Below are 27,222 nucleotides of genomic sequence, written 5' to 3'. Positions count from 1 at the left end.
TGCTTATTATATTAAATTTTTCTCCCCATACTAAGCATCTTAATGATAAGCTCTATTTCCACCTGATCTCCATATCCATCTTGGCAAGTGGCACAGTGCTATACATGTCATAGACACTAATTAGGGCATCTAGAAGAGAGGTATACCATAGTGTTGAAAAGCACAAAGTTTGTAGACAGGATGCTGGGATTCAAATCTGAGTGTTAACTACTTTCTAGCAGTGTGACTGTCTCTGTTTCCTCATCTTAACTTGAGGATAATAGTACTCACTTCATAACATTGTTGTGAGAATGTACAAAACACTGAGAAGGGTCTACATATCATCATCATCACCAAATGTTTATGGGAAGCATAAGGACCATTTCGAAAAGAGGAGATAGCTGGGTAGTTTAGGTAGGTATAGCAGATGAAATATTTTTAAGTACTAAGCTGAGTTGTTCAGTAGAGAGAAGTAATCAGCAATCATGGGACCTGTGGGTGGCTCGGTCAGTTGAGCATCTGACTCTTGGTTTCAGTTTAGGTCATGATCTCACAGTTGTGAGAGTGAACCTGGTGTCAGGCTCTGTGCTCAGTGCAGTCTGCTGAGATTCTCTCTCTCTCTCTCTCTCTGTCTGTTTCCCTCTACCCCTACCCCTCCACCTACTCATATTCTCTCCTTCTTTCTCTGTCTCTCTCATAAATCAATCAATCAATCAATCAATCAATCAATCAATCTTTACTTCTTTCTTTTTGAATCAGCAATCATTGTTGGGGGGTGGTTTTAGCATCAAGTCTAGAGGATAATCATTCAGAGTTAGAGATTCAGGGCCATGGCTTGGTTGTGATGGTGGAGGAGGCTATAGTTAAATATGTCAAAGAGGACAGATAACCAACCATGAAATCATTACATATTTGGTGTGCTGAGGGTTCTTATATCAAAAGGAACATTTGTGCCCACATTTATTTGGTAAGCATTAATTAGGGTATTCTGCTAAGTAAGACTAGCAATTAAATAACTTAGTCACTATATCTGCTCTTATGGTATTTATGGTTTTGTGGGTAGCTGGAGTTTGAACAACTTTAATAAAGTGTGATGGATGTAAAGATGGAGAAACACAGAGGTGATGGGAGACATCTGAAAGTCTGTTTTCTCTCCCTGACCACCCCATGTTGCTAATTGCATTTGGAAGCCTTCAGAATATGGTTCAAAGCTTACTTTGCACCAGAATTTGTTGTTTTATTAATTTTATTTTCTCTTGTCCTTAATACTATCACTTTACAAACATTCACTGATATTCTTAGCTTTCATTCTCATCTGAATCTGTATAGCTTTCACTAAAAAATATATAGGAACAGAGTTCTGGAATTCTGGTCTACTCCTACTTTCCTGTGTTCTTTTCTGAAAATCCTTCTGGAATTAGGAATTGATCTCTCAGAAACACGCTCATTCATATCTTCTCCCAGAGATCTTTTGAAGTTTAAGATAGCTCTCTGGAGTCAGCATTCACTTATCACTTTCACCCACTTTTAGTAGAGTCTTTCCTGTATCTTTGCATTTTGATTAATGCATTTTATCTTCCTTTTATCTGGGAGAGCTAAGTCCATGATGAAAGTTGGGAAGTCAGATATCCTGGCACCTTGAAGAAGTAGCCAGTTCTGGGTCTCATTTGTAGTGCATTTTTCTGTGATGAGCACACATCTTTTTTTTCAAAGCATGGCCAAGAAGATAGGATGCATTATTGGTTGAACTACTGAAAAATCTCGCTTATAGAAGCAAAAGAAATAAAAGTCCAACTCTTACTGCAAAACAAATGAATAATCTTAGTGAACATTGTTAGTAAAATTGAAGCTTTAAACAACAGTCTCTTTATCTTCTGAAACTTGATGTGGTGTGAGATAAGAGTCACAGAGCAACAAATCCAAATTATCAACTGTAAACCTTCACACTTCATGCTCAAAGTGGTTGGTTACGAGAAAACTGATTTTTACAAGATGGTGAGACAGGCAATTATCTATTATCTCTTATACTAAGACTGATCTTTGGACTGACTCGTTTTAGACCCTTTCTCCCTCTGGAGAATACCATCTGCACAAACTGCAAGGTCCAAGAGAGCAATGATCTGCTGAACATATGCGGAACAGATGGCTAAAGAAATTATCTGCCCATTCAATCGCTACATTACTCATTTCCGCCACCTTGCTGCCCATGCAAATACAAGGCTGTATAAAGCTGGTCTTTAGGTCATTCCCCATGTTGATTCATGGAGGTCACTTGGCATGGCTAACTGTGGAGGGGTACAAAGGCCAGCATCCGCAGACAATGTTGCCTAAATTCCTGGCAGAGCACTTTTAGGGAGTAAGAAAAAAGTAAGATGATGTCATTCAGGTGATGTCCAAGTTTCATTTTCAATTTCCCTAAGGTGTTGTTTGGGAGCTCATTGGGAATGGACTGTAGTCAAAGCTCTGTAAATTCAGTTTATGTTCTGCACCAGTCTGGTGTTGGAAAGTCTTGTCCTGGACTAGGACAAGATATCCAGGAGCAAAGAGAAGCTGAAGAATAAGAAAAAAAGCAAATGCTTGTGATGAAAGGACTCTTGGTGACCTCAACTGTTGCTCTCATTGTCATCTCCAGGTTGTAATCAATGGCCAAAATTTGTCCTTTGAATGATCTAATCCCTCAGTGAAGTAAATCACAAATGTTTATATTTAGATATTTCTTAATCTACATCTTATTCAGTAGATCCAGAAAAGAAAAGAAGAAAGCCCCCCAAAATCCAATACTATAGAAATGGACTTGTTAGCCATTCAGTTGACTGAAGTTTGGAATAAGTTGTACTCAGTTCATGCATCCTTGCACTAATTAGGCCTAGTATCAGGATGAAAACCAGGTGAGTTGAAAAGGTCATTTTAGCACAATATTTTCCTGTTGCAATTTAATTAAATTTTAAGTGGGTTCACAATGAATGGGTAAAACCATTGTACTGTTTCTGCCACTTGGTTTTAATTAGCGACCGGGAATAAAAAAGTCTTGGTTTAATTTAGCAATGAAAGGGTTATTTTGAAGCTTGAGAGAAAATAAAACAATTTGCTATATTAGGTTTTATTTTGTTTTGGGCTGCTTTTCTCTCATTTCTTTGAGTTTATTATGTACTAGTTTTGTGCCACGCAGTGTGCTGTTGAGATGACACCCCCGTCCTGTGGAACTCACTGAGTATAAGATCACTTTATTGCTTATACTTAAGTAAGAAATCTTTGTGTAAAGAAAACTCTCTAGAAAAAAAAAATCCTGATTTTTTTCACTAATAATAAAACAAATGTGAGAGCATATTAGATTTAGCATTGTCTTCCACTGTGTCCATTTTTATAAATCATCATTTTTCTGACCAAAATATTTTCTGACACCTAATGGAAATATTGGTACATATTCTTTTAAGATACTGCTCAGTGTAAGAAATACCAAAAAACTCTTAAATCATCAAAATAAATCATTTTAATATAATTTGTGTCAAAAGTGACATATAGCGAAACTTGTGACTTGTAGTTAAGTGGCTAGGGGAGCCCACTGATAGCAGAGATTCTGAGTGCAGCTTTGTAGGGAACTCACAGGTATTTAAACAAAAAGTCTAAAAATGTTGGCCTATATGGCTCAACCATACTTGTTTCTCCCCTTTCTCTTTCACTCTATTTTTTATCTGGAAGATGCTAGTATGGAATAAATAACACAGTGAAGTGGCTTTGCTTTTTATGATTTCCTCAGGCTATGACTCTTTTACAGAGATTCATTCCACTGGAAGTCCCAGCTTTCCTGTTTTTATTATCCACACTGCACATGGTGTTTTAGACTAAATTGGCCATTGCGGCGTTTGGAGAGCAGTCTGTTTAACACAGTGAATTGCACTGCTACTTTCATACCCATTTCTCACAAGCCCATGTTCTGGGGCTGATCAGATACATGGTCACTAACGCTGAAGGACACATCAGTGTCTCACTTTTCCCCTACTTTGAAGTGAGCTCCTTTAAAGAGGTTTATTTCAGCTATGTTTGTTGGGCCTGTTTGAGTGGATATCAGGGAACAGATAATGTGGAAGGAGAGATGACTATTGAAATGTAATTTCCCTTTCACCAAAAGCAGCTCTGTCACTATTTGGACCACCAAGCCCCTGACCAGAGGTGCAGAAGGCTCAGTAACTAGCTCCCATTGCCTGTGATAGAAAAAGCAAACATCTTTTTATGCAATCATACCATGATAGCCAGATTAAGTCCCCAGCAAGCTCTCCTAAAGAGAATTTTGACATATTTGGCAAAAAAAATCTACTGCATATGTGCAGTAATTTAGCCAGTCAACAGCAGGAGAAATGGTAATATGTACACAGAGGTTCATAGCAGCTGGTCATAAGGTAGTCACAGCAGATAACCCCAGTGTGGAGTAACAATGGAAAGGAGGAGAGAGGTGAGATTTGGAAATCATTGGGATGAGACCGCGGTGGGAGGTGAGGAGTGAATGGGATGACTTGTCTCCGCGTTCACTCTGGGCAGCAGCAGCCACATGCTCCCTTGCCAGCGGTGCAGACTGGGTTAATTGTCCAGAGCTGCAGCTGGTGGCTGCTCATCTGTCTTCCCAACAGATAAGAACTGTCCTGGGCTCAAAACTTCTTGAAACGATTACTGTTGCTGTTTTTCTTTTGTATTCATGACTTTGACAATATAGTAACTTGTCAAGTCCATAGATGGTGGAGAATTTGGAAAACAAAACTGAAAGCAGTTCATGCACTGTCAATGCAGATCTTCCAGTCTCCACACATTTCACGAACTCCAAGGGCAGTATGTGCATGGTATTCTGACTGTAAACTTAGGCAGTGAGGTTTTAATGTGGGAGGCATTGTTGTCCTCATTTTATGAGCAACAGAAGAGGGTTGTTTCTATAGTAGACAGGGTTCTTAAATCTGGGTGATATTTGTAATTCTACAAAGATGTTTTGCAGTTTTCAACACCTCCTTGTTTTCCCTGACTGCTTCCTTTTCTCTGGTATTATAACTTGGTCATGGTAAGGTTCCAGAGAACCACATACAGGAATGAGTAAAGAGAACATATGAAAATAAGAGAGAGGGAGGGAGGAAGAGGCCGGCAAACCAGGAAATAGAATCTGAGCATAGGGAGCAAACTGAAGGTTGCTGTAAGGGAGATAGATGGGGGATGGGCTAAATGGGTTATGGGGATGAAGGAGAACGCTTGTTGGGATGAACACTGAGTAGCGTATGGAAGTGATGAATCACTAAATTCTACACCTGAAACTAATATTACCCTGCATGCTAACCAACTGGAATTTAAATAAAAACTTGAAAAAAGGAATGAGTAAAGAGAAGCCAAACTGTTGTAGTATTCTGAAGAAGGATGTGATCCATCTGAATACATTTTGTTTGGGTTGGCTTTCCGAGTCCTCTTGACCCACAGCCAAAAAGTAAGTTTCAGCTGAATTTACAATTGTGCCCTTCTGCATTTAAATGGTTTTATTGCTGTGTGGGTGTGTGTGAGTGCACATGCAAGGGAAGGGACTAGGGTTGGTCTGTGAACATCACCTGGATTATGAATATGTACATGGTTCACATTTTTTTCATATGCACATATTGTGAAACTGAGCATCAGTTCTTCTCCTTAGGACCATCTGCACTCAGGGACATACGTGGCCATGATTGGTGAATAGAAGGTGAGGAGATAAATCCTAACTTCCGTTGCATAGATTTTTTTTTCTCCCAAGACCACAGGACTGGGGGCAAATCACAAGAAATTCCATACTTTTGTGAGATATGACTATTTAGCTGGTGACCTAGAAGAAGAAAATAGACTCGAACTCTGAGGTGTAACAAGATAGGGATGAAGTGGACAGAATCCTGGAGAATTAGTAGAGATAAAGAAGCAGAAGAAAATGTATCCACAGGTTTTCTAGGATTTGCTGCTTAAGCCATAGGCTGAAAAACCATGATTCCAAGTTTCCATTCTTAGTTTTAGGTATCCCTAGTCAACTGCTATAATGGCCTTGAAGCATTAGTTATGTATACTTCATTTACTAAAAATTTATTTGTTGAGAAATATTTTGGGGGCATATTAGTTTATTCTTGCTACCCTCATTATAGAAATTGTATTTTTGATTTTTAAAGGGTATGTGGAGGGTAGACTGGTGGAAAAGTAGAAAAATTAGTAAATATGGACAAGTTAGAATTGCATCATTATAATAATGCTTTTTAAATTTTTTGGTGTCCTCTGTATCAAACTGTAAAATATGTTAAAAAATGTTTTTTCCAATGTCTATATTTGTCCATATATATTGCCTTATTTTAAAACAACTTGGGATGATAACATCTAATTGGTATACACAGTGTGTCGATACTGGTAGTAAAACCATTTAAATAATTACAAATAGCTCACTGCTCCATCTCCCTGTGCAGCTCCTTGCTGACCCAACCCATGCAGCCCCTCACAGGGACTCTCGCCACTCCTCCATTCAGCCATGAAATAACACATAGCAAAGTAAGGCCCTCTGGAGATCTTGTTACTTTAGGATACTTGAATTTGCTTGATGCCTGCCATATTAGTTGCTAAATATTTTTTTTAATAAATTTATTTTTTATTGGTGTTCAATTTGCCAACATAAAGAATAACACCCAGTGCTCATCCTGTCAAGTGCCCCCCTCAGTGCCCGTCACCCATTCACCCCCACCCCCGCCCTCCTCCCCTTCCACCACCCCTGGTTCGTTTCCCAGAGTTAGGAGTCTTTATGTTCTGTCTCCCTTTCTGATATTTCCTACTCATTTCTTCTCCCTTCCCTTCTATTCCCTTTCACTAACTAAATATTTTAAATATCACATTTGATCAAGTAAGAGAGCATTCTCCACCACCCCTCCACTCTGCATTAGACAAGCATAAGTAGGGACCCTTGGGTGACTCAGTGGTTTGGTGTCTACCTTTGGTTCAGGTTGAGATCCCAAGGTCCTGGGATCAAGTCCTACATCGGGCTCCCCACAGGGAGCCTGCTTCTCCTTCTGCTTATATCTCTGCCTCTCTCTCTCTCTGTCTCTCATGATAAATAAATAAAATATTAAAAAGAAAAGACAAGCAAAAGTATTAAAAAACCAGGGTCTTGTGCTTGCAGAGCTTTTCTTGGAAGGGATTTACTATATATTTTTTGTAATCAATAACTCTTATTATTCTAATTTTTAAAGTATCCTTTTAATATTAATGTTTTACCTTATTTCTTTCCAAAGCAACTCAAAATATTTGAATAGCAGGTATTTATACATTCTCCATACAAGGTAGACATAGCAATGTGTTATCCACATTATCAGGAACTTTTAGGCTCATTTTGGTGAAGTGCTTGTAAATTTAGAGATTAATCAGGGCATTTGCCTTTATTTTCTATTTGCACTCAATATATACATGAAGTTGTTCTCAGTTAAGCTGAGTACATAATGCTTCTATCCCACAAATGTTTCAAGTAATATGTTTTCTGCCATTGATATTTTCTACTTTTCTCCATGGTGATTACATGAAAACATTTCATGTACAGCCTTACTAAAGTAATTTTCAGGATCAGTTACTCCATATTAATGTTGATTAAGCCAGGCAAAATATGGCTTGTGATAAAAGCAACATCATAGCTTGATCTAATAATGTTGTTCTTTGGCATGTTAATGTCCATGTATATCTGTGCTCACAAATCCCATATTTAGTTTACTAACCAGAAGGGATTAATGGATTTTGAGACTGTTAACAGTGATTAAGATTAAGATCAGACAGGTTTGAGTTCAAATCCCAGCTTCCCATAGCACTCACCAGGCTACTTAAATTTTCTTAGCCACCATTTCTTCATTTGTGCAATGGTAATTATAAGAGTAACTATTTCGCAGGGTTGTTAGAATGATTGATAAAAGGGATACATGAAAAAAGATTAATTAGCACACTGCCTGATATAATACATGTTAATTATTATTATATTTTATTTCCCTTCAGATTATGTGATAAGTGTTTTCAAATGATATTTTCTTTACATTATTTTCCTCTAGAAAGTCTAAGAGACATTCAATTTGATTCAACAGCATTTCTGAAATGCCTTTCACCCAAACTATTGGAATATTTTCTTTAAGAAAATTTTTCACAAGAGAACAATGCAGAAAAAAAAAATCCTCCAGGCATGTAGCACTTTTAATAAAATAGAAAATTTTGTTTCATCCCTGTATCTGACCCCAATCCATTGGTGCAGAGTCTGTGCTTTTTTAGCCTTAAAACTAATTTAGCCTCAAAACACATTGAATTTACTGCTTTCTGTGACTCATGCTAAGGAAGACAAGAGAGTATTTGCAAGTCAGTATGGATTGTAAACCTGAAATGATCTGGACCAATCTCAAGTCAGTTCTTCAGGCTCTTTATGGTTAAAGCCTAGAGGCAGAAAGAGATAGAGCTCTGCGGCAAACAGAAAGTCAAGTGTATAGAGCCAAATACTATTAGGGTTCAGGCAGTCTTCCAGAGAACAAATTAAAGTTAGCAATTTAGTGATTCATGACTGCAAGAGAATTTTGAATGTAGTTGTGAGTTTTCCAAGGCTCTCTACTTTTTTCTTTTTTTTTTTTTAACACTTTTTCCACCAAAGGATTAATTTCTCATTCCACATCACAAACAGTTTTATATTTGACCTCCTATACCATCTGTTTATAGTACTTCAGTCATAAAGCACACCATATCTTATATTAAGGGCCTTTTGGTTTTATTAGGCTGTAACTTTTTGGGGGGACAAATATTATTCCTGATCCATTTTTGTATCTATTACAGAACTGGAATCATGCCTTCCGATATTGAAGCTGTTGATAAATATGTTACACTGACAAGAGTGGGAAATAATATCAATGAGTTCCTTGAATTCAGCAAATACCTTGAGTTCAGCTCATAACACAGTGTCTGTCAGAGAACACATTTGTTCTCATAGTAGCTTCCGTAATAGACTTTGCTACATGAAAGTACAGGTGAATCCAGAAATTCAGGCATAAGAATTCAGGCATTCTCCATATGGGAATGAGAGTTTGCGCTGTAAATACATATTGAATTAGAATACACAATCTTCTGTAACTCTAAGATGACTTATATTATTGAAAAAGATCCTGTGAATCTTATTCCTCTACAATATTTAAGCCCCAGAGTACTTTTAAAAATTCATGATGACTTAAACCCAAATTATTTTAAATTATAATAATTTGAAAATAGAAGACATTTCCAAGACATATTTTAAAAATTGTGCAAATAGTTCCCAAATCCTGAGAAAGAAGTTATAAAATTATTGGTGGAGCAGGGACTGGAAAATATTTGTGTGCTTATATTTTGGCATTAGCATCAATCATGGGGAAAAAAAACCAGTATCTTAGATAAAGTGAGAAAAGGAACTGACAGTTGCTGTGTCATTCTCATTATTAGGAGTCCTCTCATCTAATTGCCTTGCCTTTCACTTTCCTTTGTCATCCCTAATAGCTGCAATTTCCCAAAGGGTTCTCTGTTACAGTCTTTGGTATGATGCATAGGCTGAAGCCATGTACAGCTCACACTGAGCTTTTCAGCTCTGTTTACCCTGGAGGAATCTCTCAGAACTCTTTTGCCTTGGCTCTGTCACGTAACAATAGTCCTTTGGAAGGAAAATGTTGACTGGAACCCTGTTATCACCTAATTTCCTTTCATTTGATGAAATCCTAGATCCCTCTTTCAAGAAGCACTCAACAGACTGATGTTGAAACAGTAAAATGTATCTGTAAGTAAAATGTATATGAAATCACACTTGCTCTGTGGCATCCTGGAAAGTGTTGGTAGTGTTGGTCACTGTGTGTCTGAAAATAGCTCATCAGAAAGGACTGCTTGATGAAAAAAATAAAAGCCCTTTGCAGTACAGTATAAACAGATTTCTTTAGTCTTCTATCAGTGAGACAAGGCTTTGGGAATGAAAAGAGGTGGGTTTGAGTCAGGTGGGTTTGGAGAACGCCAGGGATCCAATCATCATTTTATGCTTTGAAGAAATAATTTCAGGATTTCTTAAACTTGTTTATGCCATATCCCATATTCCCGGGCTCTCTTGAGTTCACTTGCAGGTGTGATGGATGATTTCCAGTATGCTAACTACTTCTCACCTCCTACTCTCTGCAGCTCATCTGAGAGTTTTCACTGGAGCCCTGGGAGTCTTCTCTGCTGTTTAGAAGGGCAGAGGAATTAAGGCCCCCAAGGACAACCCTCAATCAATGGGCATGGGAGGTGGTAGAAAGATGTTCTTTCTTCAAGTTCTATGGTGGGAATGCTCAGGAGCATGTCTTACATAGTTTCTCAGACAGTCCCCAACAAGACTGAGCCTGGGTTACCCATAGAGCTAACCCACTCACTAACACAACCTATAATGGATTTTCCCTTTCCTGTTTCACTTTCCCAGTTCTCTCACTCCTGCTTCTGGATCAGTTCTCAAAGAAACTACCTGCACCCCAGTCTTTGTCTTGGAATCTGCTTTGAAAAGAACCCAAACTAAGATGTGGTCCTAACTATGTATTTAACTGGTGCTGAGCCTCTGTGGAGGTTATTTTATTTTTCTGGGTCTAATGTTTTTGACCTATCCAATGAGACAGTGGACTGAATTGAGAATTTTCCTACTTTTTTAGCTGCAGAACTCTTTTAAAAAATGAAATTACAAAAAGAATCTTACAGTTAAAAAAAAGAACCTTGAAAATATAAAAATAGAAGTAAGGAACATGTTTTTTAGGTAGTTTAGAGATTTTTGTCTGCATGTCAGACATTTAATTATTTATATATCACTGAGGCATAATCTTGGGTTCTTATGTTTTTTTGCAGCACAATTTTGGAATAAGTGGGCTAGATGATCTTTAAGGCTCATGGAAAACTTAAAATTCTGGGATTCTAACTGTGGATAAAAGTTCTTGAGGAGCTCTCTACCTTGATCTTATCCTCCGGATTATTTCCCAAACTCTAAATCCACAGAGATCCAGTTTAGGATCTTTATTCCTGGTACCAATTATCTCCCCATTGCCTAGTGATTATATATGAATACACATACATATGTGTGTTCACATATTCCTAAAAAACAAACCAGAAATATAATTGTGAATGCCGAGGTTTCCCAGGAATTTCAGTACAAAAACTACAAATTTTGATTATATGCTGACTGAATAGGGAAGCAAAAAGGTAATCCTCATAAAATTTTTTTTTAGTTCATCATAGGACTTTCAAGCTTTTCCCCTGCTATTTAATTTATAAGAGTACATTCAGTAATAGTTTTTAAGCTTTAACACAGATATAACATATATATGAAACTTATAAACATTTCAGTGGGCTTATGTTTCATATATATATATCCCTAATCTTAACTCCTGGGCACTTATATAATTCTTAAAAGTTGTTTTCATTTCTGCACAAAGGTATTTTGACCAGAGTTTTAAAATAAGATGATTTTTTTCCTAGAAGTATTCACATGCCTCTTTATTTCCTCCTTTCCCACACTTTCTGCCTAAACTGGGATCTGGGCTTTCATCAGCCTGTCCTCCCCGATTATTTTCCTTAGAATACTTGAGTACATCCCATTGTCCTTTCAGGTAAACCACTAAAACTGCAACCACTTGTTTTTCCTGGGCCTGCTTCCAGCACATCTTTCACTTAGCCAATCTTTCTATGGACCCTTTCTCATCTCTTAAACCCTGTGCTTGTGCTTAGAAACACCCAACTTGTAGAAATACCCAAGGAAAAAAGTCTTTTCTTGCATTTTTATTTTCTGGAGGAATAGCTATTCTCTCATTTCCATTTTTCATCAAATTTTTGCCTTTGTAATCATATAGTCTCCCTCCTTCCTCCCTCCCTTCCTCCTTCTTTCCTTCATTCCTCTCATTTTTTGAAGACGAATTGGATAGAGGATCCAATTTGAAGGCATAAATTTGGAAAAGAGACAGAATAACATCTGCCCAATTTTCTGGCAATACACATATCCATTAACATGTATACAAGCTCTGTTAAGAAGGATTATTTCCCCCAAATATGATTACTAGTAATGTTAGTTTGGCATCTCTTGTGAAGCTGAAGGTCAGTAAGAAAGAGAATAGCTTATATACTCATCTGAACCCAGCCAGGGCATCCCATGTCTTCAGGAGACTTGATAGTTATAAGTTCCTTTTACAAGTTCTTTATTTACTCAACAATTTTCTATAGTGTTCAAAGCTTTGAAATACAGGATGCTGATATGTCAGACTTAACATTTTAGAGACCACATCTTTCCCTCTCCTCAGCAGAGCTTTTCTTGAGCCCTTCAGCTGTGTGTGCTGCCCTTTAGTTTTGTTTCTTGATCTTCATCTTTTCTTTCATCAGAAGTGTACACTACCGTATGACTTCATCTAGATGCGTTCCTTATCGAAACCACCCAGGCTGTGGAATGTGGGTCTCTTGTCTCCCACACCTGACCTGTAAGTTCCTACAAGGCTGGAGATCCTCTCCCAGAACTAAGAAATATGTTGGGTGCATAATAGTCCTTAATATATGCTGGGAGAATAAATCATCAAATTTCTGGAACATATGTTTTAAGGGTTGCTTTTGGATAAGGCTTTAGTAAGAACTTTTCTGAATGGCTCAAGATTTCGTGATTTGGCTTTTTTTCAGAAGCTCTGATCAGCTTTTTTTGTTATTTCTAGTTCCATGTATGAATTATGTATCTGAAATTTCTCTCCTACTGTGCTTGGCTTTGATGGCATCCCAAGCTTTGACTTTGCCATCTTTCTTTTTCAGATTATAATATTTTATCTCATTCTTGGTCTGGCTTCTCCACATCGGACACTGATGTGAAAAACAAAATTCCTTTCATTTACATTTCTTCTGTCATGTGCATCCCCATGTTTAGCTGTGCTCATATCAAGTGTCACCACACCCTGTCGAGATGACCAAAGGCTCTGTGATAGATGCCAGGGTGGTGGTATACTTACCGCAGACTCTTTTGGGGGCATTCCAATGAGGGAAACAACTATTTTCTTTCCTGTTTTAGTTCCAAGATCCTTCAACAAATTAAGCCAGTATGTCTCTACATTGTGTTTTATATTATTTCTGGGCAGGGATCACGACCGATGTGTTATTCCCTTTTGTACCAGCACTCCTAACAGTTGGCCAACATGTAGCCATAGGTACAGCAGTTGACAAGGTTCATATGTGTTTCTTCATTTTGCTTCCTTTATATTTTTCCCTTTTGTGGAACTTTTCTTAAAATATTTTTTTCTAAGTTGCCCTTTCTTTCTTTCTTTCTTTCTTTCTTTCTTTCTTTCTTTCTTTCCTTCCTCCCTCCCTCCCTCCCTCCCTCCCTCTTCTCTCTCTCTTTCTTTCTTTCTTTCTTTCTTTCTTTCTTTCTTTCTTTCTTTCTTTCTTTCTTTCTTCCTTCCTTCCTTCCTTCCTTCCTTCCTTCCTTCCTTCCTTCCTTCCTTCCTTCCTTCCTTGTATGACACCTACCAAAAGATTTTGCCAAGTCAGGATCTCAGGCTGGTTGGCAGTCCCCAAGGCCTCCTGAGAGTCACATATTGCCATCAACCCTTTGGGGCACTGGGAATAGAGAGATAGGCCTGGAAGTTTTTACATTTGTCCTCCTCCTATTTCGCTCATCAGCTCAGTTTGCCTGTGTAGATGATGACAAGGTTGAACAGAACTTTTCCCTTCTTATTAGCTCTATTTTTAGATGGGGACAGGCAACAACAATAAAAACAACTATTTGCAGACTCTGTACCAGGCAAAGTTCTATGTACTTAACATCCATTGTTTACATAATCCCCACAGCAACCATATGTGTTCAGTATTATTCACCCAACCTCTCCAGAGGTTTTGGGTGCTCTTCTTACCAGCTGGCTGACCTGGGATTTCCTGTGCATTTCTGCCATCTGTTAGTATAACATGTAGTGTCATGTATATGTCATATATATGATATGTTGTTATATAATTTTCTAAGCATGAATGCTAGGATAATTTTTACTCACTTTTAAAACACGATGTACATTACATGCCCTACTGATTGACAAAAATAAGAGGGACATTGTAACTAGTCATATAATTTCATTTTCCTATCCAGTGGTTTTGATGCTGCCTGTGAATCTAAAATGACAAAGGAAAGAAGGGGGAAAATAGCATGTGGAACTGTTTCTCTCCATCCTGAGGATGCCATACTCCTCTTTCTTTTCACTCCTCTCATCCTAGCCCCAACTCCCAAATTCACATGCCTGTCATCTCCCTTCCACATATACCATGCTTGGGGGGTGGGGGTGGAACAGGCTTTTCTCAACATGTGTTTTAAACACACAACTTACTTCTCTTGGCTAGTTGATGAAGAATCTGAGGAATAAAATGGTGAAGCGACTTGCCAATTCATTGAAATATGCCAGAGAAATACATGAGCTGTGGGGCTTATCCTCCTTGAGGTCTCGTTCAACTATTACTCCCTGTCTGGAATCTTCCGTGAGGCCCCCTCCACTTTCTCAGAAAGCAGAGCTATTCCCCCTGCCTGTTATCTCATGTCACTTTATATATCCCTTAGCACAGCATTTATCTCAGGACATTGTGACTTGAGGTTTATTTCTCTTCCCTATTAGATTGTGAGATCCTTTATGGCAAACACTCATGCCATTTATCCATACATCCCTTGGGCCTAGGACAGCACTTGGCATGCTGTAAGTGCTGGACAAGGGTTTGTTCTGGGAATGACTGCAACCATGCCCTGTAGTTAGCTGCTATTTTAATTTTTGTTCCCTGAGTATTGCTTCTTATGGATCTTGTTGTTTAGTGGATACTGATATAGGAAGGTAGTCCTATTAAGGCACCATGGATCCTGGCTACAGAAGTTTTATCACCAAGGTTAGAACCTCAACTTAAAAACAGACCCAATCGGGATCCCTGGGTGGTGCAGCGGTTTAGCGCCTGCCTTTGGCCCAGGGCGCGATCCGGTCCCGGTGCATGGAGCCTGCTTCTCCCTCTGCCTGTGTCTCTGCCCCCCTCTCTCTCTCTCTGTGTGACTATCATAAATAAAAATAAAAAAAAAAACAAAAAAACAAAAAAACATACCCAATCCACTCACATTATGGAATCTCCTTTGTAAAAACTCTGAAATGAAAATCTTAATAAAAAGAGGGGGCCACCTGAGTGGCTCAGCGGTTGAGGGTCTGCCTTAGGCTCAGGTCATGATCCCCAGGTCCTGGGATTGAGTCCTGCATTGTGTTCCCCATTGAGAACCTGCTTCTCTCTCTGTGTCTCTCACAAAGAAATAAATAAAATTATATATATATATATTTTTTAAAAAAACCTCAGATGGTTTTAAACATGAAGGTCAAATTTCAAAATAAAAGCTCAATTTTCTGGTCAGTATTTTCTCAAGGCAGTGAGAATTTTGTGTATTCACACATAAACACACACACATACACACTCACATAGGCATCTGCTGCTTGAGGTCATCTTATGGGGTTATATCAACTTTCAAGGTACATATGAAACATTACCAAATTGTTTACATCGGTGGATTTCTGACCTGATTTCAGCTTAACCTGTGGTATGTTTCCCCATGTAGGCATAGAAAGAGACACACCTCTAACACAGATTTTTGACTCACAAGCAGAAGTAAGTTATTAGGGGAGCCCGGAGAGAAGAAAAAGAGAAATAGTTATGCTTCTAATAGAAGAAAGAAAGCAAACATTGATTTAATCAATTGACTTACTTTTAAGTAAGAGAACAGATGTTTTCTGTTAGGTCCCTGGTGAAAATTCAGTAGGCGCCAGTGATACTTTAGGACCAGTGGCTTCTGATAAAACTTGAAATGAAGGTCTGGGCTATTCTTGCTAAATGGGCTTTTGCACAGCAGGCTTGTCACTGAGGTGCGATTTTTCTCTTGAGCAGGAGTTCATTGCTCTCTCCTCTTTAATGCTTTCATGCGTTGTCTTTCACTGCCCACTCACTTTTGTTCTTTATCGCTTAGAGTAGGAAAATAAATTACATTTTTATACTGTCACACTGTTCGAAAATAATAATAGTGAATAATTTTGTTCTCAGTCTAGAAAAGCTATTTGAATCCTGCATTTTCTGGCCCCTAGAAACACCTGTGGTGTGTTCCGATTTTACCAGGGTCACAGCCTCCTCTTTGAGCCATCAAATTTGAAGAGTGGTTGAGGTACAAGTTTCCCTGATTCTGTCTTCATAACCTGTCCCTTAGCCTCACTGTGGAAACACTAACCAGAACCACCCCTCACCAAAACTTCAAAGGGGTCCTCCAAAAGTTTCTAAGATTCTACTTTCCCCAAAATGCCAGCTTCTCTTTTACTGCTTCTCGAAGATTGCTTGTATGAGCCTTTTCCTTTTCGTAAATACTCCTGTTCTGTTAATGTTCTTAGAAGTTCTTTGCCAAATACAATTTGTGATTATGTTTTCAAGCAGTATGGCATCTTCTTTGTCATTCTTTTTGCCCAGATTGGCCTCATTGCACCCACCATTTGACAAACAGCTCTGCTGGACTGTAAACTCCTTAGGATCAGGGAATACCCTATAGCACTTTAGATCTCCTGCAGAGCATGGTTTCCAGAACACAGTAAGAGTGCAGTAAATGCTTGTTGGATAAAGCTGATAGCTCCTTTATAATCACTTACTGGAACCCATGTTTAGCTAGGTTATCTCAGACCATCATAAACTCCTCACTGAGGAAATCAAGATGGCAGGAAAACCAGAGAAATGTGTTCCTTGTTCGTAGTTTTCATAAGGAATTCTATCGTCTCACCTATGCACTTTGTATTATTTGATGATCTTTGTCTCTATATCCATTTGCTCACAACTGTTGATTGATACACAAAAATGATAATATCTAGAACTACACAGTGATTATTTTTGTAGAATAAACTAGTCTTGAAAACTGATATCTTGGCACTTGTAGGCTAAAAAATATTTTATGATCTAGTAGTTTCCATTCTGTGGGAGATGGGATGAGTGACCAGTCTCTGATACCTGCCTGGTAGAGACTAGGACCTACTTGGAACAGCGTCTCATTGTTTCACTAAATTAAGTGGAGGGGAAGATAAAATGTGTGGTATTAAGACACATGGAAACTCTTCGATGATTCCTTTCTCAATGCAGCTGCCTCGGGTCTGTTCTGATTTTCACCCCTCAGTGTCATCCTTTATCCTGTCCCTCAGACAAAAACATCTGTGGTAGGAGCCAGGGAGTGTTTCTGAGGCAGGAGCCTGAGGATTGCTTATTTGAGTGGGGCTGACTTCTTACCCTCCCTAAGGGGCAGAGGTGTTGATAGTTTCCATCAGTAATGACCTCATAGGAAAGTCCTGTGCATCTCAAAAGCCACCACCACAGCTGGCTCTGATTCAGGGAGAAGCTGGAGGCTAAGTCTAGGTGATCATTGAGAAAGAACTACATTGTCTCCTTTCTGGGTGATCTGTTGGCCCCATTCTGGAAGCAGATTGGGGCAAAACATGGAAGACTCTTTTTACATCATCTCTGCCCTCTGGAAACGAGAGTACCTGATTTCCCAGCCTCAAAATGTTTAACGTGCATAATTTAGAAATATTAAAAGAACTTTCCTCTTTCTTAAAAACCCACATTTAATTACTCTTACCTTAACATTTATTCAATTGAGACATGGTGAGCACCACCATGAGGTGAGCGCTCGTGAGGCAACAGGAATGCAATGGGAGGCAATGCCAGAGTAGCTCTGCTCTTTAGAAGCTTTTAGTCTGTGAAAGACAGGTCTCAATCAAATCATCACACAGTTGTACAAACAGAGATCAGTGCTCTGAAGGGACAGTATACAACAGCACAAATTTCTTTCTTTTTTTAATTTAAATTCCAGTTAATTAACATACAGTGTCATATTAGTTTCAGTTGTACACTGTAGGGATTCAACACTTCCATAAAACACCCGGTGCTCATCACAGCAAGTGTACTCTTAACCCCCATCATCCATCCCTGTACTCACCTCTCCTCTGGTGACCATCAGTTTGTTCTCTGTAGTTACGATTCTGTTTCTTGGTTTGCCTCTCTCCTTTTTTTCCCTTTGCTCATTTGTTTCGCTTCTTAAATTCCACTATTGAGTGAAATCATATGGTATGTGTCTTTCTATGACATTTCACTTAGCAGAAAGCTCTCTAGCCCCATTCATGTCATTGTAAATGGCAAGGTTTCATTCTTTTTTATGGCTAGGTAATAGTCCATTGCATAAATATTTTTATAGTTTAGCGCCGGGAAAGGATTGTGGGAACTACAACCTTTGAAAGCAAAATAGAAGTCTCCTGTGTGGACAGGAGACCTTTCCAAGCAACTAAGGCCTGTGGCAGGAAGCAGTGTGGAATATTCAAGAAATATGTAAACATGGTGTCTGTGAATCTTGGTGCAGACAATGCAGATAGTTGCTCTTTGTTTTTCTTTTAGAACCTAGCTGTGGTTTCAACACCTGTCCAGTGTTGCACTGAAATATCCAGGTTGGAGTGGAGGACAAGGCTGCTGGCGGAGCATATGACCATGCTAAGCCTTTGCTTCTCCTTGGCACAGTGATAGGAACAATCCTTGAACATACAAGCCACCAAAATTGATGATAAAACTTTTCACAGAATTAAAGGATACTTTTCATAGAATTTAATCATCCCAGCTGAGATCTCCCTGAATCTGCCAATCCTCAGTGGCCTGCCAGTTGGCTGCAGATGCATGTACAAACCAAGACCACTCAGTGGAGTCCAGCATAAATTGTAGGCAGCAGAGCCATGAGCTAAATAAATGGTTCTTTTAAGTCCCTAAATTATAGACTAATGTCATACAGAAAAATATTTCCTGGCAATAATCTATTTTACCTTTATTTAATATTTTTTAATTTACAGAGTGTGAACAGTAAATTATTAAATAAGATAAAAATAGGTTGAACACCTCCTATATTGTGTATTCATTATGTACCTTCTATATACAAACTGATGTTTTGAGTTTGTTTTTTTACTCATGTAATGGGATACATGAGTAAATAAGATATAGTCTCTGTCTACAAAGAAATGTGATAAAACTCCTAAGAGGAAGTAAATAAATGCATATACAAGGCAAAATAATACTAAATTTAGCACAAGATTCCAAATAGGTATGAGTGTTAAATGCAGTTTAAGATCCCATTTTCTTTTCTTTTTTAAAGATTTTATTTATTCATTCAGGAGAGACACACAGAGAGAGGCAGAGACACAGGCAGAGGGAGAAGCAGGCTCCCCACAGGGAGCCATATGTGGGACTCCATCTGGGGACCCTGGGATCATGCCCTGAGCCAAAGATAGATGCTCAACCACTGAGCCACCCAGGCATCCCAGGATCCCATTTTCTAATTGGCTGATGGTAGATTATCTTCCAACACAAGAAAACTATGGAGTGACACCACAGCAGAAGAAACTTTGAAATCAGTTCCAAGTGGAGTGATCTGAGGGTCTTTCCTGAAAGTAGTACATCACTTCCTCCATATCCTGTATTGCTGAGGCCAGGAGTAGGACCTACTAATAAAATGCTATCTTTATTACGTTATGGAATTGGAAATGATTTCACAATGCAGGTCAGAATGCACACTAAAATTTTAATGTACCGATGAAGCTTTTGTGAAGGCTCTACCACTGTGAATTTCATTTCAAGTTGTTCCAAATTCAAATTCTAAGATTTTTTTTCTTAGGACATATTAACTGATCAGAAAAATGACTCTACATTTCCAACAAATGCTAAATAGCTCAGTGTTTCCCCACACCATGGTGTTCTAAGGATGGTTTCAGTGACCCATTGCTTTGTTACCAAAGCAATATGAACCAGTAGTAGGGGTTCAAAATTGAAAATCTGAATTAACTTTAAAGCTTTTCTCTTTATCAGAAATGAAAGAATGAACACTTGACTGAATCTATTGGTCTCACATGTCAGTAATTGCTTATGTATCCAAATGGTTAGAGAATGGGTTATCCTGACTCAATTAAGTATTACAACTAACAAAGGATGGGTATTTGTTATATATTTATAGTTTGTTTACCTAATATGAACAATAAGAATTCAGGGGAAATGCTAACACTAAAATAATACTTAAGTTTGACTTTTTTGTTCTAGTCATTAAATTTCCTTGTCTAACACTATAAGCAACATTGTTTTGGGATTTCTGGATGTTTGCATTCCATATAATCCTAAGTTCCCCACAAAAAAGCTATCACCTATAATATTATACCCATATAACCAGAAATCCTATAATTGTATAATTATAAATAATCCTGAATTTTTCACTTCTGTTTTAGATGGCAGCACATGGTGTTTAATTGTCAAAACAGGAAGTTAATATATAATGTAGAATGTCTTTTCTTGTACTGAAAATAATTTGTTTTCTCCAGATGTATAACAAAGCTTTTCTATGCCTTTCTATTTTGTCTGTAACTATGTAGTCATATACACCACAAATGTCAGGGTTCTTTTCTTTTTTTAAAGATTCATTTGGAATTAAAATAGTCTAACAGAGAAAGAGTTCAAGTATAATTCAGCTGAAAGGCAGAAAGTCAAGTCAAATTATATATAGCCAGCTTAAAACTCAGGCGAAAGCAGAGATTTCTACCAGTACAGCATGGTTTTGCAATAAAGGTATTTCAGTGAGATAGGTATCTCTTCTTTGTGAAGCCAAGAAATCAAGAAAAGCTTATGATATTTTGTGCAAAACATTTATGATTTAAAAAATGTGAGAAAAAAAATGTGGGTGCTATATTGAAGTTAGTTGATAGAGTAAGGCTCCAGGAGATGCCAGGTAAAAAATGTACCATTGTCATTATATCTATTCTCAAGATAAGTCAGAGGCAGCTGGAAACTTCATTCAACCAACCAATTAACCAAGCAACTGCTCAGTGAACTATGTTCCAAAGATGTTGAACACTGTGCATGTGTTCCTAGCTTACTCTCAAACCACAAGTTAGTACAAAGCCAAAGGCCTTCAAGCACTCAATTCATGGCAGTTGAGTTTAGTTGAATTAAATGGTACAATGACTTAGCTACTAAGTAGCTGTGTGTCTTTGGGTAATTCCTTTAGCCTCTCTGGGGCTCTAAAATGTGACAACATTTTGAATTATAAAATTATAAATCTTCTTGGGATCCACAAATCATCGAAGTCAAAATATATTCTTTATTTTTTTTGGGGACCAAGTATCCTTTTGAGGCAACAGAGGAAATATCCTGTACATTTGCCAGGCTGCACAGTTGCTCCATTTCTTAGTATGTCACCCAGGATGGCCTTGAGGACAGGTAAGTCCTCAAGAAATGGGTTTTGCTTATTTGACACTTTGTGATTTATTTCTCTTGGCAGGTAAAAGTATTATCAGATACGGTGTTAACCATGAGCTTATCTGGGTTTTGCTTCTCTTCAAAGGTCACACAGAGCCAATACTGATTATTGCTTGTGAATATAGCCTCTAGTGCTTTTAATTTGGATTATTTAATAGGTAAAATAGCATGTATAATGTGAGGTTACTTTTTGAAAAACGTCCTGGGAAGCTCTTGGTATATGAGATGGCAAAAATTGTGCAAGACTCCCACATGCTATAGCAAGTAAATGGAGGATAGAAAAAAGTGACAAGGTTTAAGATATGAGTTTTTCTCATATGTTATCTAATTTAATCCTTATGATAAGCCTATAGGGTAGATATGATTATCTCCATTTTACTGGAAAGGAAAAACTCAGAGTTTTGCTCATTCATTTATTTATTTGACATGTATTTATTAATGCCTACTGTAGGCTAGACACTACTCTAGGTGTTGGGGCAAAAGCAGTGGGGGTTAGGGGAGAGGAATAAGATCTTTTCATCTATAGAATTGCATTTCTGGGAGTGGTGGTAACAGAAGATATTACCATTAAACAAGTAACAAATGCCTAAGCAAATAATTCCAGATACTGTTAAGTTTATGAAAATGATACAAGGTAACCTGATAGATTGGCTGGGTAGAGGGTGGTGAAAATGAGAGGAGGGGCTGAGCGGGATGGGTGGGGGGCCTCAACTCTGAGGTCTAAGTTGAGATCTAACTTGCCTAAGTGGAGTAATTAGGATTTATACTTAGAACTCTCCTAGTATTAGATACTCTAATAACATTTATTTTAATAACATTTGTGGACATTAAAATACTGAAATGTTTATATTAATAACAAAAAATCCAAGAAGTCTTTAAGTGCCTATATTTTATCTCCTCTTGAAATTATTAGGGTCAAATAAAAAATGAGAGGAATGTAAAAGCTATAAAGAATTATGCTTCTTATTGTGTGCCCTCACAGTCTGGCATGGAATGCATACTGAGAGAGGAAAAAGAGAAAGAAAATGAAACATCCATGCAATTTCAGTGAAGAAATGAGGAGTGTAGTGATTTAGTCATAGATAAAAAGTAATAGCATTTATTCTCTTTCTGTCCCATATGTCTTGAAGAAACAGCCTTCTGAAGATGAAAGTTATTTTATTCTTTTTCAAAGACGAAAGTTTAAATCATAGGTAATCTATTACCAAATGAAAATGATGGTTAATATTTTGGTATATTTCTTTCTAGGACTTTTTAAAATTAGCATTTTATAATTAATTTTTTCTCATGTTATTAAACTTCATGAAACATAATTTTTAATGGTGCTAGAATAGTCCACATAGGCCATACATCAATGTATTTGACCATTCCCCCATACTAAACATTCAGCCTTGTTTATTTATTTATTTTTGCATTTTATCTAATGTTGAAATGATGATCCTCATACATATTAGATAGATATTAGAGTAAAATGGTTGTCAAAATAGTAAATTCCAAGGATGCTTGGGTGGCTCAGTCAGTTAAACCTTCAACTTTTGGTTTATGCAGGTAATGATCTCAGGGTTGTGAGATCATTCGAACTCCATTCGAACTCCATACTCAGTAAGGAGTGTGCTTGAGATTCTCTCCTTCCTCTCCCCTTGTCCCTCACCCCACTTATTTTCTTTCTCAAATAAAAAATAATAATAATCTTAAAAATAGCGATTCTTAGTCAATAATATAAAATTCCATTCACAAAGTTTTCTGGGGTAATTTCAAGCTCTCTTGCAAAGTCAAGTTTGACATTCTATTTATTTCATCCTGTGTTACTTTGAGTAATAGTCTAACAAGTGAAAGTTTTGACTTCTAATTAAAAGTCCCAGTGGGAGCTGATGATCTAAATATACAAGTCTGATAGTTATTTGTTCAGTATTCTATTAATGAAGCTTTATTTTAGCCAAACTTTGAGCTGTCCAATAATATTGATATTCACAGAATAATACTGGGACACTGCAAAATCATAATCAATCATTAAAAGTGAATAACTTATGTTCAGTAGTTTTGTATTATGTATTTATAATATACATTATTTATATAGGACTGTATTTGTAATTTTCTAACTCTTACAAAGTAACAGTTTATGTGTATGTGGTACTTTATGATTACTCATAACAGTCAGTTGGTCATAACAGCCCAGTCCCTAAATTTAGGTTGTAATAAACAGAGTTTATTACATAGCATAATGCATTTTGTTCCTATTTAAGCAGGATAATAATATTAGGTGAGTCATGCCCTTATCTGCCATTTTACTTTCTCAAAATAAACCTTTTACAATTTTGTTTAAAATATTCTTTATTTATACTGAAGTCTGTCAGAATAGCCACAAAACCTGTCAGATGGCCTTAAGGGACTAGCAAATTATAATTTAGCTGAAAAATGGCAATTTTAGCAGATCAGTGTTCCCCTCTAGAGGCTAAAAAATATGCATCAACTATACTAAGCAAAGGGATGTTTATTTGAAACTCATCCAAACACTCTGAAACCCCTAGATGAAAATCTTGAAGAAAAGAGACTTTCCACAGATTTCTTTCCTCTTTCTTTTAAATATTTTAGGAACGTAGAATCAATAGTCCACCTGGCTTTGAAACTGCCTTGGGTGGAAGCAGAGCAGCAAATGGCATTAGTGAGGGAAAGTGAGAGACAGAGGAAGTGTCATTAGAAATAATTAGAATTTAACTGATACTTATATTCATGAGAGAAAGGCAGGAAAGCATATTGTATCTTAAATGAGATATATTTGGAATGATTTGCAATGTATAAGAAAATTTTGATACATGAATTTGAGCATTACATAGAAGATTAAATAAAAACAAGCACAAATTACCCAGTATCACCTCCATCCTTTGAACATTTGCATTAGGTAATGTGTCCATTGCATTACACTCAATGAGCTTATATTCAAGTATTGCTATAGAAGAAATGATTTCCTTTAAAATAGGTAACTTTACATTTAAGATTTATTTTGAAGTCCAAATTGAACAGAAGCTCAGTTCTTCTAAGGTAGGACAGATCATGTGATGGAATAACTTCAGAGTGGAATTTTGAATAGTGATTTTCCATTTACTGATGTGGGACTGTATGAAAGTTAAATCACATTTCTGAAACAATTATTTCCCTCTTTTAAATTGATAGGATTAGAATAGATAATTTATTTTTAAGATCACTTTTATTATCTACCCCTTAAAAAATATAAATCCTAAAATGTATAGTTACCTGATGCATCTTTTTCTTCATCTCATTGTTCTGCTTATTTTCTCCTTCCTGATATTTTTCATTTAAAACCATTATATGTTTGATTCCTCTACTAGAGGTAAAAAATAAATAAATTTATGAGTCCTCTCATCCCAATTAATTTCCAGTGTACTTGAATAGAGATGATCTTTGGTTTCTTTTGTGACTTCACATAATGTCTAATGGTTTTTCTGCATAGAGGAGTTCACAGACCTGTTTTTAACTGACTGACCAATGTCTTTACAAGTTCCCCATGGAACAGAGTAAATAGAATACAGATGCATATGTCAGATCATTGAATCTCTATTGCTTTGTTTACATGTGTGGTGAGTTCCTGAGGTCATATATGCAGATTCTAAATCTTAGAGAGATCAGGGTCATTGTCTTCTGCTTCTTAGAGTTGTAGAAAAACTATCAAACTCAACAAACTACCCATCTTAGATTTCCACTGGGAGCTGGGAGAAATGCTCAAGATTTAAAAAACAAAACAAAACAAAGCAAAACAAAACAAAACAAAACAAAACAAAACAAAACAAAACAAAACAGAAAAGATGTAAATGTGATCTCTTTGGGCTCTCAGGTTCTCCTTGAGAGCATGGAGAACTGTTTTCTTTATGATAAGCCCTCCTCTGGCCTGGTGCTCTCCCTGGGGTCACTGAAGGACAGGGCTGTGATTAACTACACTTGCCACTAGAGGTCAGTGCTTACCATTCACGGAGACAGCAAGACCAAAGGAATTGGCCCTGAAGTCCATACAAGTTAGAAGAGCATTTGAAGTCCCTTTGTGCCATTGGTTGGGGTTAAATGATACTGGATCCCTTGTGAACTGTGTATTATGTGCAGGCCTTAATAGAAATAATTTTAGCTTCATTGATGATTATATTCAAGAATATTATTTGGATTAATTCTTATCACTGGATGTAAATCAACTGTTTTAGGAACTAACAAATTCCTGCTTTTTGGGATATCTCGGCAGGCTCTAGGTTTCCCTACTTTCTCCTCTTTTAAAATGTTATAATCAGCATCAATCTATAAGTAAATGTAGGGTAAATGTCGGGGACAGGTGATGGTATTTGAGGTACTTTAATAAGGTTTTGTATTCCCACACAATCTAAAAGACTTCCATTTTTCTGATATGGATGCTTGTCATTCTGTCACTAGGCATTAGTCCTTTTGAGCCAAACCACTTTCCTACAGCTATTCCTACTACAGATATTTGTTATTTTCATGTCATATGGCAGGAACTGTGCCTTGATTTTGAGCTTCAAGAATTCACTTATTTAAATATTTCCCGGGAGGGGTAATGCTGGGACATGGTTTCCAGTTTATATTTACTTGACAAAGCTCATTTGATTTTTTTATTGTACCTCATTGAGCTATTGTTCTAGATCAGCTTTGGCTATAAAAACGGGAGAACCAATGAATCTACTTTTCATGAAGTATTTCTTACATGTATTTTCTCATTTAATGTTCCCAGCTCCTGAGATAGGGGATTGCTTGTTATCTTCATTATATAGGTGAGGAGATTGAGGTTCAGAGTTTAACTTGCTCAAAACCACAAAGTTTATAAGAGAAAGGGTCAGGATTTGTATCCAGGTCTGTTTCTCTTCAAAGCTTATGTCTTTTCCTAAGTACAAAATTGCCTAAGTACAAAATGCCTATATAGTAAACATAATAACATTACTGCTTATCTCCTACTGCCCTCCCCCATTTCTGTACCCTCTGCTGGACACCTTTTCATCAAATATGTTCAGGAGTTGATGACTTCTAATATATACTATTCTAGCCTGCTATTTTAAGGAGAAAGTGTTCTGACCCCAATCCATTTGTTAGCATAGTTTACCGTCAATTACAGAAGGTCTGGCCTTGAGTCAAGGCATTTGATCATTGTAATGCACCTCCAAGTGTGCTTATACTTAACTGAAATCCTAACAGCAGAAGACCTGCATTAGTCGGCTTGGGCTGCCATAATAAAATACCATAGATTGAGTGGCTTAAACAATATGAACTTATTTCTTACAGTACCAGAAGCTGGAAAACAACCAATGTGATTCCTCAGTGAGGGCTCTCTTATATAATGGAAAGAGAGAAAGTAACTTTTCTGGTTCTTCTTCTATAAGTGCACAAATACCATCATAAGGGCCCCACTCTCATGACCTCATCTAACCCTAATTACTGCCCAAAGCCCCATTTCCACATAGCATCACATTGTGGGTTAAGGTTTTAATACATGAATCTGAGGGGATACTATATGGTCTGTAGCAACCCTGAATATTAAAAACTAGCTATTTTACCTTATTCAAAATATGAGGAGGGAAACTTTGGAAGGGGAAACATTGGATAAGCATTTTGCTTTTGTTCTCATAGCTCTATAATTTGGTAGAAATTATAATAGCCTACTACAATTTGATAGAAATGATAATGATGTAGCAATTCTATTCTATCAGCTACTGAGCCTCTTGAGATCAGTGCCTGTGTCATTCATTTATACATGACCAACAACTACATGTTAATTGGCATATGCATGTTGAATAAGCCAGTGATGCGCTAAGGAACAATATCATCAAACCTACCTTTCTGGAGTGGTTAAAGTTGTGAGGATTCTATCTAGGCTTCCTATAGTTCTCA

The 27,222-nt window shown here is 37.3% G+C and overlaps 1 protein-coding gene and 1 long non-coding RNA gene across 5 annotated transcripts in view; one reads left to right on the top strand and one right to left on the bottom strand.

The window, feature by feature from the left end:
• DKK2 (dickkopf WNT signaling pathway inhibitor 2) overlaps positions 1-27,222 on the top strand; it is a 370,758-nt gene that overhangs the window by 122,583 nt on the left and 220,953 nt on the right. The window lies entirely within an intron of this gene.
• The window catches only part of LOC112671610 (uncharacterized), a 47,097-nt gene that overhangs the window by 13,629 nt on the left and 6,246 nt on the right, over positions 1-27,222 (bottom strand). For all 3 annotated transcript variants that reach the window (XR_007407839.1, XR_003143729.3, XR_003143730.3), the window contains exon 3: positions 15,728-15,980. This is a non-coding gene — a long non-coding RNA (uncharacterized LOC112671610). The remainder of the gene's footprint in view (positions 1-15,727; positions 15,981-27,222) is intronic.

The sequence above is a fragment of the Canis lupus genome, chromosome 32 (assembly GCF_003254725.2).
Source record: "Canis lupus dingo isolate Sandy chromosome 32, ASM325472v2, whole genome shotgun sequence".
Lineage (NCBI taxonomy): Eukaryota > Metazoa > Chordata > Mammalia > Carnivora > Canidae > Canis > Canis lupus.
This window is presented reverse-complemented; position numbering and strand designations above follow the sequence as displayed.